Source organism: Haliotis cracherodii, unplaced genomic scaffold (assembly GCF_022045235.1).
Source record: "Haliotis cracherodii isolate W230 unplaced genomic scaffold, xgHalCrac1.p SCAF_7, whole genome shotgun sequence".
NCBI lineage: Eukaryota > Metazoa > Mollusca > Gastropoda > Lepetellida > Haliotidae > Haliotis > Haliotis cracherodii.
In genome coordinates, this window is record NW_027266330.1 from 44119913 (window position 1) to 44141310 (window position 21398).

Consider the following 21398-nt stretch of genomic DNA (forward strand, 5'->3'; position numbering starts at 1 on the left):
TGATCATGTTAAAACTGCGGCATGGTGTGTCATTGGGCTAGCACTATAAAATCATCATTAGTCCAGACTAATACAAGCAGACAAACGCATGCAAGCACACACACAAGTGCAACAATCTTGAACGCGACATTAAACCCCATTTAACTTAGTGGTAGAGCGACCGGTCTGGGGTTCGATCCACGACCGTGTCGTACCAAAAGATGTTAAAAGATGGTATTTCTTGTTACCCTGTCTGGCGCTCGGCATTAAGGGGCTAAAACAAGGACTGGTTGGCTTGGAGTCAGTATACTGTGTCTGAGTGGGGTATTCATGTTAAACTGCGGCATGGTATCTCAGTGAGCTAGCACTATAAATCGGCATCAGTCCGGACTTGTACTAGCAGCCACACAAACACACACACACGTACAAGCACGTCGCTATATAAGTGCAATAATCTTGGACGCAACGTTAAACCCCATTTCACCTCACCCACCTCTTTACTGTGTGTGCAAGTTACAACACGTCTAATATTTCTGTCTACACTTCCACATGTTTTTTTGATTATATCACTTAAAAAGTATATTTCAAAATTCCAAAAGACAAATCTATACATTAATTCCTTTCTGGGTACATGTAGGTAGGATTTGGTAGTATATAGTATCTCTCTTTTTGAGAGAATAGACTCAAACCCATTGCCTGCCAGCCTGCTACAATGCCATTATTGTCAGTGACCTAAATTCTAGGTGCAATCAGTTGAGCAGAGCTCTTCACTATACATCTTGATGCACAGAATGCACTGATGTCTCCGACTCGTCTTTTGTCATACTACGATCATAATGGGAAGGTGTTGCTGCTTCATTGTTGTCTTTGAAAGAAATCTAGGAAGACGATCACTATAGTAGCCAGGGTTCAGGGAAATATATCCCAGACACGTCAGACGCTTGATGATTGTCTGTTGAGGAGCAGCATGATCCAAGTTTATCTGTGTGTAGCGGTACCTCTCTCTCACGTGATGATCACGTGCCCAGTGTTTAACTGCAAGACGGTCTGCTGTTTGTAGCAAAAACAGACCTGTCAACCCTCCCATACTTTGATGAAATCACCCAGTCTCCCGCATCATGGACTATTTCTCCCGCAAAACAGAATTCTTCATTATTTTAAAAATTTGTCTCCATTGTCTCTTGAGTAAAAACAAAGAACGGGAAGTTTACGTCCCGATCTGTCTGGTAGGCTCCCGGATTAGCAACCCTTATCACAGCCAACCGCAGGGGGACCCAGATGGGCCTTTGTCTAGTAATCAACTGGTAATTCAATTCATATGGTAAATGATTGAACAATGTAACCTGTAAAGAAAACTCGGATAGTCCTAACAGGTGCCTGAAGGGTTGAACTTTAAATGCATCATGAGCCGAGTATTCATAACTTCCTGAAATGAACTGTTGTCTTCATGTTCTTAGCATGTTTATTCTTCCATAATTTAAGAACGTAGAGAACGCCAAGGCTCACTAAATTTATAGTGTATTCCTAATGCAGGATATTCACCATCCCCAAACATACAAGCGTGATAACCTCTTTATCATATAATGTCATTCTTTAATTCTGTGCTTGAAAATCGCTTTTCCTCACAAACATTACCGAAACATTGAGTTTTCCTGGAATGTGTGCAATAATATTTATTATGTCACAGGGTAATTGATGTGTCAGTCGGACAGTGACAGTAACCAATATAGTTCAAACTGAAATCTGTTTCTTATATACACTGGTGAAGCAACATATACGCAAAAACAACAATTGTTTTTACAAGCCTTTCGTGGCAATCCATCGGTCTGTCTTCTAGAGTAACTGCCCTTTGTCAAAGGGAAGCTACTCTAACCCTAGTCTATGAGACGTCACGGCCACATTCAGACGTTGTTGACAGTCGGCCTGTCCTGTCATAACGTTAAGTGCAGTCAGATGTACACACAGCAACAAAACGAAAAAAGGTAACAATTCAAACATATTTCAGCCAAGTCCAACTATTTTATTTTGTGGAAAAGGTTTCAAGCCGCAGAGGTCGACAAGCACAGATATGGCTACTGATCCCCCTTGGCTTGGCCTATTGCCCTCGCAAAATTGTTTCGAAATTTATGTCTCCAAAGTTGCTAAAACTTATAAAATGCCTTAGCTATGTCACAGTTGGACACTGATTTTTTCAGTATATTAGATAGCAATTATCCCTTTAGTTTATCCAGATTCCCGATGGTTAATTCTGACTCGATCGCCGAATGACAAGGGTGACGCCATGTTTCTTTATAAACAGTGAAGGTAGAATCGTCCAACAAAAACAAATATGACTTTTAACGAGTCACAGTATGGCATTTATGATATATGTATCCATTCTCTGTCAACTAAAGTTCGTTTCAAGGTGTCAATAGTGGTAATCTGACCGTGGTTGCTGTTAATAACGGTGAGTTGTGCGATCTTCCGATCGCTTCACACACGATTTCGCTGAACTTAATTAAAACAATATTAAAAGGAATTTTGAATAAAATTAATAAAATGAGTTACAAACATAAGTCCTGATATACAAAGAACACTTTTTATAGCCAGACAGTGTAATACATGACTTCAGTATTGATTTGTTGACATGGTATTTCCGGTGTTACGTGCTCGGGGAAAAAACATCAAAACTCATTAATTTGTGTATAATGCGCACCCCCTTCTACACAGCTGTGTTTTTAGAAAAATAAGTGCGCGCTATACTCAAGAAAATATGGTAGTCCCTACTTGACCTTTGATATTTGCATCTCTATCCGCATATGACCCCAACGGATATCGTTTTTATCCGTTGGCTTTATCCTGCCGAGAAACCTACCCATTATATGATAAAAGAAACTTATTAATTTGTTATTGTTTTAAAATATTTGGTTTTCTTAATAACATTAATAAAAATAAAAGTTGGAAATTATCTTATCTTCCCCACATGTATTTAAAAAATCTCCCCCTTTGGAGGCAAATCTCCCCCATTTTGAAGTCAAATCTTCCACATTGTCATGATGAGGGGTTGACAGGTCTGCAAAAACATTTGAGGCCAAGAAATATCTGACAGGACTGCACGATCTTGAAAGGCATAAATCGAGAAGAAACAGACCATTTTTTCCCGCACAGCAAGGAAAAATTGGGACTGTTTCATTCAGCCAGAATTGAGTCCCCATCACATGAATGTCGGTCTTGTTTGGACGATTACTAACAGCAACATCCGACTAGCATGAAGTGCATACATCGAGTATCAGAGGCCAGTTGGGAACTTTCCAGATTATTTTGTCTGGACAACTCATTCCTTGAGTTCACTGAACGAAGGCCTCTCCCATGACACCATCTTCAATACTCTGCCATGGCCATCATGCACAACCAAAGCAATTTGGGATGCAAATGACAATTTCTCACACACCAAATTGGATGATAAGTTCCTGCTGCATTCTATTAAGTGGTCAACTTATAGAACGCATGGGTCTCTGTTTTCTTATCTACCCTCTATCAACGACGACTTTTATCGTTTTGTCAGGTCACCTTTGACTAGAATGAATGTCCCTATGAATAAGTTCAAGGACTTGGAATTGGTCAATCATTTGATAATGGACATAGGTGCTTCAAACTGGTTGTCCACAGGGTGTGTCATGTCCTACCCCCTCTTCAAGAATCCTACACGGGTCTATCACCAGATACCACTGACTATGACACTTGATCCAAGTTTTATGTGCCTACTCCGCCTTGGAAAGCATCCTATAGATGTAGGAAGATCTTCATTGCCCCTCATTGTGAGTGCTCTTTGTGCCAAAGGGTAGCACGGACATCCGTTTGATTCATGATTTCAGCTTACCCAAAGGAGGGTCAGCGAATGATTTTGCGACTGAGGAGTCCTCTTACCGGACAATTCATGATGCGCTCGATGAGCTTCTGCCAGGGGCTTATATGGCTAAAGTTGACCTTAATGCAGCTTATAGGAGTGTGGCGGTACATCCTTCGAACAATGCGTGTACAGGTGTTAAGTGGACATTTACAGGAGATACTGTACCCACATATATGATTGATAAGCGTTTACCATTTGGTGGCAGACAGAGTCCTTTCATATTTAACCCCATTACCCAAGCCATCAACCGATATTTTGCAAGTTTGAATCTTTGTGCGTAGACATTTCTTCGGGGAACTGTGAACTTGCCCTCTTGTACTTGATTAGAGTTTAAGGCCAACTGGGCTTTGAAATAAGCTGGAACAAGGTTGAAGGCCCTGCCACCAACATCACTCTCCTGGGCATTGACATTGACTCAATGAATGGTGTTGGCCTCTGGTGGAATTTGTGCAGGAGTTCATGACCACACCTAGAGCCTCGGGACGTCAATTGGAAAACCTTGCTGGCAAGCAGTGTTGGGCATCACTTGTTATCTCTTGGGGCGGTTAGACATCCGGCCTATATTCAACTGCCTTTCTGCCACATGACAAGTGCAGAATAGACCAGTTACTCATGGATCTGTTTCTTGTTGAAGGAGCGAACATTCGTCTTATTTGGGATCTCTGATCGGTTGAAACTGTTCGCGAACGCATGCACACGAGCGGGTGGAGCATTCCAAGAGTGTGATTAGGTCTACGTGGACTGAAAGAACTCTCAACATAGCAGCTGAGAAATGGTGTACTAAATGGTCGAATAGACGTGTGTGTGTGATGTCTTATAATCAGGCTACTGTTGGGATGATTAACAATGGTACCTCAGATTGTTATCCGGAGATGCATTGTCTCAGGGAACTGAACTACCTAGCTATTAAGTACAATTTTACTATTTTTGCTGAGTACCTGCCGGACTCAGGGAATGTGATAGCTGATGCTATATCAAGGTTATATATGCCTTCACAGTTCGAACGCTTCCTTCGTGATATGGTGTCTGGTGTGTACCCCGGGACACGCCACCTGGTTACTGGTTGTCCTACCACATGTCTCCTAAAACCTTGCTTTCCATATCATTGCAGGTTTGAGAGTTGATGAACTCACAGGCAGCCTGGACAAAGAAATTTTTCAGTGGCTCCAGGAATGTTTTGCTCCTACCACCAGATCAACATACCGTTGTCATGCGAGGATGTATCTAAATGTGTGCCCGTACTAGCGACACCTTAGACGATATGTCGCTATGCTGCATATTAAGGCTCTCCCATGCTTACAGTTTGATTCCCCAGTATTTGGACATAACTCGCATATTACATCAGATGTTTAGGTTCTCTAACACCTTGTCGGCCAATTTTCTCTTAACTTCAATGCAATTGCCTTTCACTCCGAACTTGCTACTGCAAGTTCAACGTACAGTTTCCTCAACCAAGCCAGATGACGTGTTTTCTTGCGGTTTGGCTTGTGCGCTTCTTTGGACTATTGAGAATCAGCAATGTTACTGCAGGATCTGTATCTGCAAAATATGCTAAGTCAGTGTGCCGATCGGATTTGAGGTTCACTAAAAAGGGAGCAGTTCTGTTCGTGCAATATTCAAAAACCATTCAGTTCAATGAAAGATGCCATTATGTGACCCTACCCCTGTATCCAGGGCAGGTGTCCAACCACGACACTTGTGCGCTTCTTTTAGATTGCCGGATCAGTGCCCCCAATAGCTACGATTTTCACTGTATCAGCAGAGGGACAATTGGCAACCTACTCACTGTAGTGCTGTTTGTTCATGTCTGCGACATGCCTTTACCACAAGTGGACTCACTGTGCACAATTATAGTGCACATAGCCTTTGCTGAGGGGGTGCGACATGGTAGCTTCTGCGTGGAGTGCCACTTGAGTCTATCAAGGTTCTTGGTGACTGGCGATCAGACTCTGTGTTTGCTTATCTCAAAATGCCAGCTGAGGGACAATATGATCTTTTGCAACGTTTTCTATGCCGTCCATAATCTATAACATGTAAAATTGTTTTGGGAGTTTCTCATGCTTTTCTGTGTCATTTTATGCTGCAAAGTTTGCCAAGATTTTGTTTGGCTTTCATCAGCATCCAACTGTTATTAAACAAGGATAAGTTTTGTGTAGTTTAGTTCAATAAATATTATTGCAACCCGGAGTTGACCCAGAGCTTAGATTTACAGGATACATATCTCCATGTCCATATAAATCCTGATTGTTGATGGTCAACAGGAAGAGATACACATGCTCCCATGATGCATATCGATAGCCCCATGGTTATTCACTCAGATAACAACTCTGATCGTCAAATTTGCTCATCTCAAGCCTGTCACATTACATGGCTATATCAACAACTTCTTCTCAGCTTGTTGAACTTGACGAGATCCCCCAATGTCATTGCGCTGGTATGACCGTCATCAGACCGGTCAGTCGAGTTGAATTGGTTGATGGACTGGATCAATGTCAGGACGGGCATTCACTTGATATTTCCTCCACCAAACCACCACCTCAACACAGATGCATCCAGACAGGGTTGGGTGGTTCACATGGACGGAGCTACATTCCAGGGGACAAGAGCAGATATGGACGAAACCATTCATATCATCTGTCCGGAGATGCTGGCAGTTTACCATGCAACACAAGCCTGGGCAGTCAGGTTACGTCAGTCATGGGTATTGATATGCTTGAGACAGCACCACAGTAGTAGCTTACCTACAACAGACTAAGAGTTTATTTGGCAAATTTGAAGCACGTCACATTCCTGGAAAACTGAACATCTTAGCTGATTGTTTATCCCAGAGGAACAAGATCATGTTGTTGGAGTGATCTCTACTTCCCCAAATCTTCAAGTGGATATCAAAGACATGGGACACTCTCCATATCGACTCTTTTGTGACATGTCTCAAACACAAGATGTTTCTATGTCAGTCTAGTACCAAACCCATGTGGATGTCCTGTTAATGAGTTTGCTGTAAAATTTCCCCCTTGTCCTATACGGACAGAGTCCTGGGGACACTGGAGGATCTTGGTTTCGCAGACTGTTTCCCTTCCTCATGACAGCTCCACGCCAGCTCCCACTACGTCCTGATCTGCTCCGTCAACCACAATGGGATGTATTCCACTGAAGCCTCCAAAATCTCCACATACACACCTAGAAACTATCATCACAAAAATGAAGGCTTCCTGTTTCTCCAAGGATGCCTTCGACGCTGTGGCATGGTCTTGGAGACCTTCCTCTTCCGACATTGATGACTCCCTGTTCACAGGTTCGGACAGTGGCGAAGTGTCAGGAGATCAAGCACATGCAAGTAACTATTCACATAGTAGCAGATTTTCTGCAACATGTATGGAAGGAGAAGACATCGCACAATTGAGGGTTACCGATTAGCATCAGTCCCCCAGCATGACTGAACCACTATATGAACTTATTAAGTTATTTTTTTACTTGAAGATATCAAAGTGCCACCTCACTTTCCCAAAGTGGAATATTTTCTGTTGCTGCGTCTGCTCTTATGGAAGCACTATGTTAGCCTGTGCATGAAGCAATTATTTTGCAAACCTTTCTTTGCCAACAGCGGCTAGAGTGTCAGAACACGATGCCCTTTTCTCACTCACTCATGCACCTGATTGGAGTAAAATAATTCTGCTGGCTCTTCCAGAATACATTGCCAAAAATCAGACCATGGCGGGAGGCCTGTTAGGTTCTAGGTAATACCCAAAGCCTGCTCTAGACAGAAGTGTGAAGATGCTAAATATCTCTATTATAACAGTAAAAGTATCAATACAAGGTATTGTGCTTTTCCTTAGCATTTTGTAATAGGCGCCCAATGACAGTAGAGTTCACTGGCTCTGCACTGTCTAGATCTAACCCCTCTGCTGACTCACGGCCCTTTGCATTGTGTCTATTAGATGGTTTAGCCATGAATGAGCCAACTGTGAGAATGTGGTTCATGCATTAGGCAACTGGTGAATGAAGACAAAAAGACTTGTGGAAAATGAATTTTAATAAATAACCAAAGTAAAAAATATTCAACAAAATATAAAAGCATATAACTTCAACGATCATGCGGAGAAAGCACCTTCTCTTAACTGCCTATCATTAACTACATGTATGTATATACCTACAAGAAACAAACCAGCAAAACCAAATATACCTACCCCCAGGGATCCAGAAATATGTTTTTGCCAATCGGACATTTGCATTTTCAGGGACACAGATCTAATTCCTACAATTGCAACTTGTGGAAATATAGGTTTTACTAACTTGGCTATTAAATGGTTTCCACTGTATAACTGTCGGTTGGGTTTAGCCTTACATCGTTGCATTGTCGGTGTTGGGTCAAAGTTTGTCAGTTTTGGTCCACAAAGCGATACACGCACAAGTCTGTCCATTAATCTACATCTCAGTCGCATCTTAATGACATTTTGTCACAAAAATCCCCTTTCACATTCTACACTGGACACAGGCAGTATGTGACCATTCTCCATGAGCTGGACATTGTTTGTGAGCTGATCAGGCAATTTGTAAGCATGCGCTTTACTTAATAGCTGTCCATATGTCAGCTATCTGTAGTTGTTGAAGAGTAAAGGCTGAAATATTCCCCATTCTCATTCTAGTTGGTCTCTGTCAATTGGGGTAAGTCCTTGACACCTGCCATAATAAGCCTACTTAGTCAGGTTTCGTAATTATTCGTGCCATTGTGCTGAGGGCACACCTGAAACTGTAATGGCATGGTGAATTCCTTACCTGCGTGCCCCTTTGGCACACTTAATTTATCGATGAAAGTGACTGACAAGTATTTGTGTTGATAATCATGACTCGAATGTAAAACTAATTTTAATGAATATGTGCAAAAACAAAATGAATTTTCTTTCTGGAAAATGATGAACTCTTTCAACATTGAGTCCCAAGACATCGCAGGGCGGTAGACCGGCCAAGTTGTAGTCAGGTCGAAAGAGTATTTATCTTTATGAACGTACCTGTCATATCATTCATTTATTACATCTGTCACGTTTCACAATGTCTGAAATACATAATTTATTATCCCCCGCCATGAATTAGAAGGGGATTATAGGAATGGGTGCCGTCCATCCGACTTTCCATCCGTCTGTCACATTTGTTTCCGGAGCAGAAAACAAAAACCATGAGAGATACATTTACCAAACTTGGCACATAGATAGGTCTAGTGGTGAACTGGTGCCTTTTGATAGTTTGAGAAATTAAAAAAATATATTTCTCAAGTTTCCATGGCAACGACTTTGATTTAGACTGAAAATGGCGGTAGTCCTCGTTTCCAGAGCAGATCTTTAAAACTGTACAATAATTCTTCACCAAACATGGCACATAGATAGGTCTAGTGGTGAACTGGTGCCTTTTGATACTTGGGATTTTTACAAAAATTATTTTTCGAGTTTCCATGGCAATGACTTTGACTTAAACTGAAAATGGCGGTAGTCCTCCTCTTTGGAGCAGATTTTGAAAACCGTACAATATTTCTTCACCAAACTTTGCACATAAACAGGTCTAGTAGAAAACTGGTGCCTTTTGATACTTGGGATTTTTGAGATAATAATTTTTTGAGTTTCCATGGCAACGACTTACTCTGAAAATCATCAAACTTGTCACAGATCTTGAAAACCGTACAATATTTCTTCCAAACTTGGCATATAAATAGGTCTAGTGGTAAACTGCTGCCTTTTGATAGTTTATGAGTTTTTACGAATGTTTCCTTAGCAAGAGCATAACTTGGAAACAGTTTACATATTCTACAAAAACCTCTATGCGGGGTTGTCTGAGAACCGTTACCATAATTACCTGATTGAGATGTATACCACTTGACATAGGAACTTGGTCAAGGTATATGGTGAATTTTTGTGTAAACACAATTTACAGTGAAAGAGACCTGCCAGGATATCAAGTCTATCCAGGAGACACTACACATGGTGTTGCTGTGTATGTTTCAACAAGTTTCAAGAACAGTGTCCAACTATGTGATATGTCATCTCACAGTATTGAATACATTTCCTTTCTTGTTGGCAAGTTCTGCTTTGCTTGTGTGTATGTTCCTCCAAAAGTGTCATGGACACAGTTGCAACCATTCACTTACTCATTTCATGCAGAGACTTCAGGATCTCCCCAAGCAGCATGAATGTGAACATGTCCTAGTTACTGTGGATTTCAACTGTGATCTGAGTGAAAAGCTGAAACTTGAAGATTTCTTTAATGTGCGGTAAATGACTCAACTCATTCACTCTCCAACTCACTGTCTTAGAGCTACACTGGACTTGTTGTTTACTGATGATGCCAGTGCTGTAGCCACTAGTCTACTACTCAGATCATCAGATGATTGGTGCTGTACTTCTCAGTACACCTCATGATAAGCCCTGCTCTCAATGATCTCTAAGTAAAGTAAGAACTCCCTTACTTCTCTCATTATTGTTTAGGTAATGACACAGCTCATTACTAGTACAGTTACATATTCTATCCTAAACTGCAGATGGCAAAACAACACCAGTAATAACTTTTTAGTGCTGCAATTACGCCATTTACAAAAAGGTCCAGTGAACACAGTTCACAGGAGGTAAGGCGACATTTTTATTTTATTTCTTGATTTACGGATTTCAAACTCATTTCAGAAGTGAGGTAGGCCAGTTTAAAAAAAAAAAAGGTATCAGAGATTTTTTTACTTGATTTTTATCCTAAAAAGTTACGTAGGTATAAAAAATATTCTGGAGTATCAAAAGTAAAACAACTCAATCTTTCAAGAACATTTTATCATATCCCTGGCTCTCAGCTTGCACAAATGGCAATATAACAATGTTCATGTCATTGGTGGAAATGCATGAAAGATGCTGCTATTTTGGCAGCATGGGCGACGTTTAACTCTTTCAACACCAGCCAACTAGAAGATTACTGCTGTGACACCAAGTTCCCAGGGAATTATCTGCTTGTAAAACATCTTTGCTACGACATGTTTGGCTATACACTATTTGAAAGGTCTAATTAATCCTATTGTTTATAAATATGGAAGTTATGTGATCTAAAGCAATTCCCCGGGACTGGTTATTGTTTTTTCCCCGTGAGTACCCGGATGATACAGTAGAAATCTAGACTAGTTCGCGACCTGTGCTGCGCAATTCGTAACAGCATTTGTCACTTTTATTGATAGTATAAGGGCGTATGGTCACATTGATCAACAAAATGAAATACAGTTTTGGAAATAATAAGGAAATTATAGGTATCTTTGTGGGTAGCATTACGGTAATGGTGACAAAGTTTTGATAAGTCACTTGCTTGGTAATTGTGCGATTTTCGTTTACACTATTTTGACTTGCAGCACAAAGTAAATATTTCACCTGAGCATGGCCTATTTTACGGTGTTTATATTTTCACTTAGGAAATTTATTAAACGCCTAAATATTCAGTTATTTTACAAATTGACTGAAAAATATGTCCATCTGTATTATTATGACACCGAATTCCAAACAATTTTATGTTTAATATCATTACCAAGAGACTGTAAATGTTACGATGAAAAGTACATTTCTATATTGTTTGGCTTCTAATCTTACCTACATAATAATCTATTGTGATGTTTTTAGGCCCTTTTGATCGTCTTAATCAATTTTAATCAATCTGTTAAAGAAATGGACAGTCAAAATGACTGAAATATTCACACATTTTTATAAATTGCCTGAGAGAATCACATTTTACAAACTGACTGTGATATATACACACTTACAAAAAAAGACTTATTAAAACAACGTCTATCGCGCATCGAAGAATTTCCCAACCAAGACGTAGAGGAACAAGAATGAATCTGTTCAATGCTACAGCAAATGAAGGAAAACAAAATGCAAATATAATTATAACCTACCAAACTTATGTGTATAATTGTAGGCAGCTTCCTTGTTCGAGGAATGAATCCGTGAATATCCACACAAAGGAACAATATCCCACACGTCTGCAGCTGTACAAAGAAACTTATTCGATGCCGTGTGTCTCTGTAACAATCAAATATTTTAAAATATATATATTGTTTCGGGATATTATAACCCGTGTTTGTTTCTCAATTGATCACTTAGATTACTTACCTACTTATATTGGAGATTTTACGTGTGCTTTCCGACTGCTAGCGTATGTCGCACACGGGCCCGCCCGGCCATTTACTGTGTTTCCGAAAGGGGGAAAAAGGAAGCGGTGGTGCACCCCAGGAGGGGGATCTAAGGGCTGCTTTTATAGTAAATTTGGGATTTTGAGATTTGGAATAAATGCCAAGAGTGGGTAGGGGGCGAATTAAGGGAGCTGTGTGTGGTGGGTGGTTTGTTAGTTTATGTGATTTTGGTTTTATTAGTTTATTTGGGGTTTAAATGCGAATAATTAGTCCTGTTTTAATTAAGTATATGCCTAAGGCTTTGAATTTCTCTATTTTATTTTGTGGATTTAAGATTGATTCTAGAGTAAGTGCAGTATTAAGATTTAGGGTGGTTTGTAGTGTTGTTCGGTGTGTATGGTAGTGTGTGCAGTGGATGAGTACATGTTCTGGTGTTTATTGTTGTTTGCAGTGTGGGCAGGTTCCTGTTGCGTGTAGTTTAGCTATTTTAAGGTGGTTATTTAGTTTGGTGTGGCCTGTTTGTAGTTAAGTGAGAAGTTTAGGGAGAAGCCCCATTTGTCTGCCCATTGCTGTATTTTATTTAGGGATTTTTGAAGTAAGTTTTTGGCCATTTTAATGCTTTTAGTGCGGATCCAGAGGGCTCCATCATCCGCGAATTTTGATGTGTTTATTCGGGGGGGTGGGGGGGGGGGTAATCCCTCGAAAAGGTCGTTGATCATAATATTGAAGAGTGTGGGGCTTAGGATGCTGCGATAGCGTTTGGTCTATGCCCACAGTGTTTTTACAGTTTGTAAGGAAACTTCTGGTCTGGATTGATTATATTGTTTTGTTCTAAACAGTATTGGAGCCTGTTTTTTGCCATTGATTCCATTACTTTGCATAAGTTAGAAGTTAGGGAAATTGGTCTGTATGAGTTAGCCTGGTCAGCTGGTTTGTTTGGTTTGGGGATCGGTATGACCAGAGCTTGTTTCCAAGGTGATGTGACCTGTTCGTTTAGGTATATGAGGTTATAGAGTTTTAGAAGAATTTGTAGTAGTTTGGGGGTTAGTTGTTTAATTATCTGGTAGGAAGTGAGGTCTAAGCCTGAGGCTGTGCCCTTTTTCCTATTTTTGAGGACGTGGAGTAGTTCTTCCATTATGTATGGGAAATTTATTTCTAGGTTATTATCTTTTGGTTCTTTGGTAAATTTGGTTTCTGATTGTAGTTGTTCCTGGAATTTTAGGTTGAAGTTGCTGTTACTACTGACGGTCGAAAAGTGGTTTGCTAGGTTATTTGCTTTTTGAGAGGGGTTGGTTGAATTGTTTATGTTGGGAGTTTTTTTATGACGTTTAATGCCCCTAATGGCCCAGATTTTGCGCCAGACCATTCTAGCGTCTGTGTGGTGATTAATTTCTTCGCAGAATCTTTTCCAATTTCTTGTTTTAGCCGTTTTGACTTGGCTTTGTACTTGGTGGTTTAGCTCGTGTGCTATTTTTAGATGTTTGAAGTCACGTTTGGGTTTATTAAATGCGGTTTTGCGTTTATGTCTAGTTTGTTCTATTTCTTCGTTCCACCACGGAACCGTAGGTTTGCCTATTTCAGTTGTGGAAAAGAGGATGGAGCTTTTGGCTGCATTAATTATATAGTCTGTTAGGTTTTTGCAATATGGTTCAGGGTCGTTACCTTCTATATCGCCTAGGTTAGCCTGGTTGTAGATTTCCTGAAATTTGTCCCAGTTAGCTTTGTTATAGTGAAATTTTGGTTCCTGGTTTTGAGTTGGTGTTGGGATGATTTAATGCTAGCATTTGGTTTATGCATGTAGGCTAGAAGTAAGGTGAGATTATTTCGGTTTTTGATGCTAGTTATTTGGGGACTTTTGCGCTTGAAGTTATTGTTTGTTTTAGGGGCTGAGAAAGTAATATCATTTATTTCTTCAGTGGTAGTAATTTCATTTATTTCTTCAGTGGTAGTGCACTCATCTTCGTCGGTTAGGTTAAGTGTTTTGCGTTTCCATGGGGGTGGCTTGTGGGGGTGTTTGTGGTGTGGAGGGTTGTGTTTGTGCTTGAGGGGTGGCTGTTGCTGTGGATTCTTTAGTGTTTGTGGGTTTTTTTTGTGCTTGCTTGTGGGCTGTAGATTGTTTGGATGAGGGTCGTGGTATGGCGGTCATTTTATTGTTTGTGGGTGTTGATGTTATGGCTATGTGAGGTATGGGGGAGTTGGTGGGTGGTTGTGTGGCTGGGTGTGTGTATGAGGTGGGTGCGGTTTCTATGTAGTTGCCCCAGACAGAGTCCGGGAGTTTTGGTGTGGTGTTTGTTTGAGGGATGGTGTTTGGGTGTGGTGTGGGGAAGAGTGGTTTGGATGTCGGTGGTGCAAATTTACATGTTTGGATTTTGGCTGTTTCTATGTTTATGTGTTTGTTGGCCTGTTTGGTGAGGGTGTGTCTGTGAGGGCATTGGTTTGAGAGCGAGGTGTGCTCAATGCATTTGCAGTGGATGCACCAGGGTGAGCATATGCCTGGGCAGTCTGTTTGGGGCGCACTTTTTTACATTTAGTTTTTTTGAATGTGCGTTGGGAGGCCATGTGATTATATCTGGAGCAGTTGACCTTGTTTGACCTGTTTGATATAAGGTTTTACTTCTAAGTTAGTGTGGGCTCCGAAGGAGATGTGTTTAGGGGCTTCAGACGAATGCAAACGGGGTGGATGTGGGTGATCGTGGTGGAGTAGAAGTGTCAAGTTTGTGTTTTTTTGGGTTAACGGTTTGTGGAGGCGAGTTGGCTGGTTTGTTGAGGGTGGTTTGTTCTGTGTTTTTACCATACTCGCCCGGGACGATGTGTTCGATTGTCCTCCCGGAAGTGTTGTGTGCTTCCGCAGGTGTGGGTGAGTTAGGATCGGGGATGTCTGTGTGATGATGCGTGTGTCAGTCATGTTGTTGGGGTGTTGTTGCTTGGGTGAGGTGAGATGTTTGTGGTTGTAGGTGGTGAGCGGTGGTAAGGAGGGGGAGGTGAAGGAGTTGAGGTATGTATTAATAGAGGTGAGTGGTGGGCGTGGGTGGTGAGTAGGAAAGAGTGTGAGTTGTGTTTAGGAGATGGGGGGGATTAGGTGTTTTGTTGTTTTTAGGAGTTTGAGACGAAGGGTGTGTTTTAGTGGTGTTGTTTTTTAAAGATTTAGGTGTTTTGTGATTAATTTGGTGAGAATGATTTTAAGAGTATGTGATTAAGGATGAAAGGATAACGTGATTATTACCGATGGTGGAGTTCTCCTTAGCTGGCTAACAGGCAATACTCTGTGCTGGCTTGGGAGGTGTTGCTCGCTTGGAGTACAAACTGCAACTCTTTGATCACTTAGATTGTTTCAGGTGTTTCACGTAGGTGTCAAGTCTCAAAGGTCGGCTGAGAAAGCCCACGTGACATCTATTTTCATAACGTCCACAGTTCCTAAAAAAGTCCATTGAGTTAGATAACAATGAGCAATCAACGTATTATCGGAACCCTTTGAACAAAGTATGTTGTTTTTACATCGGCACTTCACGCCATGATATGAGTGTATGCCCTTTGTTTTAGTGAACCTAGACATTTAAACACTCACTTTTGACATAGCCTCTGTGCAAGATAACAGCGATTAATCAATCAACGCATTTTCTGTTAATCCTTTGATGACAAGGAACGATCCGTTGATTCTCAAAAAAGTAAATCAACTGATCATTCATCTCTTGCTGGGCTGCCACGTGCATATTACATAACACACATTTCACCTCACTTCAAACCTGGATTTAGATTGAATAATTACCCCAGACACAATAAATGCCAAATGGGAATCTTTGTCAGGTAATCTGAATGGTACTACCACTAATTATACCTGTAAAAAATTCATTAACTGAGCATCAAGTGAATGACGATAAATACATAAGTGTAGGGTTATACCAGAAAACGTGGATGACAACAAGGGAGTAGTAATCGTAGTATCAACGCAATCCAAAATCTGAAAATGCTTTCACTGCATGGATGCTTTTTTTCATGATTAAACTATAACCATCTGGAGTTTTTCCAAATGACGACATCCGATGAGCTCCGCCGTTCTTTTTGTTTGTTTGTTTAGACTGAAAAAAATAATTAACATGCGCCCTTTTTCAAAATCTTTATAGATCACGGTTAACCAATCAGTTATCCAAAATGCGTAAATCAAATATTGCCTCCAAGTTTATTTAGTGGTACTTGCATACGGTAGCCCAGTCTCTTGTCACGCTCAGTTGCGTTGCGTATCATCCGGGTACTCATGGGGGAAAAAACAATAACAAAGGCAACAACCAGTCCCGGGGAATTGCTTTAGATCAGTGCCCCTTTAAGCATGAAATCGCGATCTATATTAAAAATATGGAACTTTATGGATGCATAGTGCCAGGTTACGAGCTGTGACAAAGATTTCTTGTGCATATATTTTGGCATTAAGACATGTCCGAGCCGAGAAATCAAGGCGACGAAAGACGAGATGTCATTGCACTTACATTCCACGCAATATGGCACGAAAAGATGGAAATAATGTCAGTTTAGCAACTTTTAGATATATTTTTGTTGATTTTATTACTTTGTATAATATATTTAAAGATTTGCTTGAAACATCTTTATTTTGCTGTTTGACATGTTCGATGAGGACCCATTGTCGAAGTGTGTCTGAGAATTTTATTTTCAATAACATTGAGGTAAAAAGGTCTAGTGAATAATTTTTTAATCTATGGAATAAAAAGATAAAATCAAATTAAATACGTATTTCTGACATTGTGAAATGTGATAGATTTAATAAATGAATGATGTGGCAAGTAGGTTAATAAAATTATAAACTATGTTGACGTGGCTTGGCCAGTCTATCCTGCGGTGTCTGGTGACTCAATCATGGCTTCTTGGCCGGTGTACCGGCCAACAGTGTTGAAAGAGTTAAATTGGTCACCACTGCACTTTAAATTGGGTTGACAAGCTTTGATGGTATTAGAGAAGACTCCCAGCGAGAAATATCAGACCGACTTCCCTTTGCTATAAGCTCGCTGAGGAAATGAAATCTTTTTTTTTTTGAACTTTTTGACAAAAAGATCTGCGGTAATAAAAAAAGGGTAATATTCATATTTATTTATTTTTTTAACATTTAGACTTTGAAAGAGCGGCGCATCCGTAAACCAAGAAATGAAAAAAAAATGTCGCCTAATGCATTGCACACAACCAGACATGTAATATTGGCGGGGGATATGAGTATTTCATGCTTTTTTCAATTTATTATGTTTTATACATTAAAAGATCATTCACTAGATCTACTTCTCGCAATGTTATTGACACACTTCGACAGTAGGTCCATATCAAACAAGTCAAAGAGCAAAATAAAAATGTGCCAATCAATTCTTTAAATATATTATACAAAGTAATAAATAAAATCAACAAAAATATATCTAAAAGTTGTCACACTTACATCTAAGTTATTACATCCATCTTTCCGTGCGATCTCATGTAATATGAGTCAAATGACATCTCGGCTTTTGTCACCTCGATTTCTCCACACGGACAATGTTTAATGCCAAAATATATGCATGAAATATCTTCGTCACAGCTCATAACCTAGCACGATACATCCATGAAGTTTCATATTTTTAATATAGATCGCAATTTCCTACTTCAGAATAACACGATTTAACAAAAACGTTCGTCAAAATCTGAAATTCATCATACACAAGGAGGGTACCATTGCTGTAATTTGATTGACTGCCTTAGGTCACATGCTCAAATTTGACCAATCACAAATCTTGTTGCAGATTTAGGCATGAAAGCGTCATTAGAAACCAATAAAATCGCATGTTACAGTAATATAAAGACTCTAGGCGAGTTTACTGTTGTATTGATGACAAAATAAGCTTTGTAGATAATGGTGTGTCACATTGCGCGTGCTATTCATGCGAAGCTTTGAAAACGAAGATATTTCTTCATGCTACTAAGTGGACAGCCCCTGTTATCGGGAAAATGATGATGCAGATGTTATTTATAATTCTTTTTAAATTAATTTCTGATTATGTTAACAATAAAAATTTAAATAGGTAAGTGGATTTTATTAAATCTTATGTTTGCCAAAAAACCAACAAATTTTCGCTTCCTTGGTCCTCAATCTAGACATGTGTTTGCTTAGATTTTTTTATTTACAACACCCTATTTAGTTGTAAATGCATTATTTAAATAAACAGTAGCATTAGACCGTTCAAATGGTGTATAACGTGTCATAGCAAAGATCAGATGTTTTACAAGCAGATAGGCTGAAATCCCAGACACTGTCAAAGTTGATGAATGTGACTCAGTGCATACAGGGGGAAGAGGTCCAGAAGAGGGACCACACCCTATGGACACAGAACAGCTACAACTGTAACTGATCAGTACTTATGTGGCTACTACCAGTTGTGAACAGTAGCTCTTAAATCTTGAGACTATTATAATTGGTATTGCAGTATTTAACTAAGATTCAAAGGCAATGAGTAACTAAAAATGAGCAACTTGAGTGATGTGTGTTTAAATTTTTATGATTGATCATTCATTCTAAGTATAATTTGACTTGAATAAACACTTTGACTGTCACTTGACTAGTAATGATAGTTCTTCCAACATACTTACTGTACTTCTTATGTCATACTCTCTCCAGCACCCAGCTGCATAACAACCTATTCTAAGAGTAAAAGAAATGGAGGCATCATGTTAATCTGTTCAAGAGTGGACTTGTGGACTGACTGTTGTTGTTGTTGTTGCATTAAGTGTTTAAGAGGTCGCCTTCTGCCTAGGCAATTTCGGCTGACCTGTTCCTCTTTGGGACTCCTGTGTGTGAGTGGGGTACACATATCTATTGTGAATTTGGTGTTCACATAATTTCTGTTTTTGTATTGATATGATTTCTATTTTCTTATATTGATATGATTTCATTTTTATCCTTGGCTGCTCTGTTTATATATGTTCGAGTAGCTGTCCATCTCTCAGAAATAGAGTTAGTTTGGCCTTCGCTATTGCATCTCTTGGCTTTAGCAGATCTATGACAGATAGCGGATCTAACTGCAATTCTTGTTTTAACTTAGCCCGGGCTGGGGCATGGTCTTGACATTCTAGTAACCTGTGATCAATGGTTTCAGCCTGATTGCAAGATGAACAAACCTTGTCATAGTGCTTTTTGTGACCGAGTCTGAAGCGTGAGATAGCAATTTCAATTTTCCTTTCATTTGAGTATGAGTTTGGCTTTTGTTGGACCTTGGGTTGAATTTTTTGCATAGCCATTGGCCAATCTTACTTGCGTCCCATTGGGCTTGCCATCTTTCTGCTATGGAGGCTTTGATTTGAGGGAGGGTGTAACCCTTTGTAGTGACTTTCTGGAGGCTGAATGTCATCACAATTGTGACTTCGAATGAGTTCACATACTAATATCCCAGATGGCTTTAGTGAGGGATTTTTTCGAGTTAGGGCTTCATCTCGAGTGTTTTTGTCTTGCCATATCTTTTTAACCAAAGGGTTTGATGTTCGTCCCAAGAACGATAATATTGCCTGCTCTCTTCTTAGTTTCCCATTCTCCCGTTTCTACTTGTAGTGCTTCTAGTGAGGTGCCTGTTGCTGCGCCCGTGGCCAGCATTAGGGCTTTGTATTGTATTCTGTCTAAGCGCCTCAAGGACTGACTATTACAGGACCAGCTCCTTTTATACCATTAGGCTGACTCTTGACCCAATCAGAGGTGAACCTCCTGTTGTTCAGCCATTCACCAGCTACGCTGTTTGCAACCAATCAGAGCATTCCTGTCGTATTGTTCAGTGGAACATACAACATGATGAAAATGCGTCTTGAGCACTCAAGTAGGAAAATGCTCACACCCTAAACGACCCAAAGGAACTATTTATGGCCAAAACTTAATAAGAGAGACAATTGACTACAAGAGGCATACAACTTCTAGACATACTTGCATCAAATTTATAGGATGTTTCCAATACTTCCTAAAAACAGGGCAAGGGACATCGGGTGGCTATTTTCAGTCAAGTCCCATTAATCCGACATGATTGGTTGCATATGGTTTTGTCAGATTAACAAGTATGTTGGATAAACAAAATTAAGTAGTATCAACGTCCGTGATAAAAAATTGGACAACTACACGATAGATAACGATACAAACACGTATTAAAAAAAAGGAAATATTCAAATTGTCATGTTACATTATAATCCGAATATGTAACCACCAGGTATGCTGATCTCTGTGTTGGAAAAAGGAAACTGATTAATGAGAAATTTCAGCTATTTGTTGCAAATTAGGTGTGTCGGAGTCAGAGTGCGAGAATGTCGGATTAACAGGTCTAAATAACACTGATTTAATCGGTTCTCATAATTTTTGTCGGATAAAGCTAATTGTAAAAAAAACAAGTGTCAGATTAAAGATACTTGACTGTAATTACCTGTAATCATGTGGCTTCCTACAGTTTCTATGTATTATAACATCATTACTGTCAGCTATCCTGGATTACTATATGCTAGATCCCACCAATCCCTCCCTGGTGTATTTTGGCTATGATGTAATAGAAGTAAGGTATTCCAAGGAATTATCAAACAATAGTTATCATTGTGTTTAATTCTAAGATTACTACCTCTATTACATCAGAAAGTAGTCCCTCCCACCTCCTCAATCTGTCTGAATCTAACTGATGTAGTGATTTGAAAGAAGTGATGATTTCCACTGTGTGCAAAGGCTTCTGCACAAGGTATGGCTTACCTAACAACTGGATGGGGTGGCTAAAGTGGACATTTTTTGAAAATCTAAGGTTTTTTTAGTTGGATGTTATCCAAATTAAAGCAATCATGGCTATGATGTAATAGATGTAGTATTTGATTACACAATGCCATTTAGAAAGCGGTCAAAATGTAACAACTGTGATATTTGGGATAATTCTTTCTCAGTAAAGTACAGGTTCTCCTACTTTTTTATCCCCCCGGCATATAATGCAGGGGTATATAGCGATCAGCCAGTCTGTCTGTCCATCCGTCTGTCCGTCCGTAATCATTTCCTTTTCCGGGGCAGAACTAAAAAATAATTCAGTGTAATTGATAGAAACTTGGCATATCTATCAGTCACATACTGAACTGGTGCCTTTTGCTATTGAGTAATTTTAGAAATTTTTATTTTTTATGTTTCCATGGTAACAAGTTGGACTTAGGTTCTATAAGGGTGGTGTTCGTTTCCGTAGCATAAGGGTGGTGTTCGTTTCCGTAGCATAACTCAAAACCCATTCAAAACTTTCTTACAAAACTTTGCATGTCTATCAGGTACATACTGACCTGGTGCCTTTTGCTATTTAGGAATATTATAAATTTTTATTTTTTATGTTTCCATGGTAACAAGTTGGACTTAGGTTCTATAAGGGTGGT

The 21398-nt window shown here is 39.7% G+C and overlaps 1 protein-coding gene across 1 annotated transcript in view; it reads left to right on the top strand.

Annotated features, from left to right (window-relative positions):
• LOC139447195 (uncharacterized) overlaps positions 1-21398 on the top strand; it is a 467168-nt gene that overhangs the window by 407793 nt on the left and 37977 nt on the right. The window lies entirely within an intron of this gene.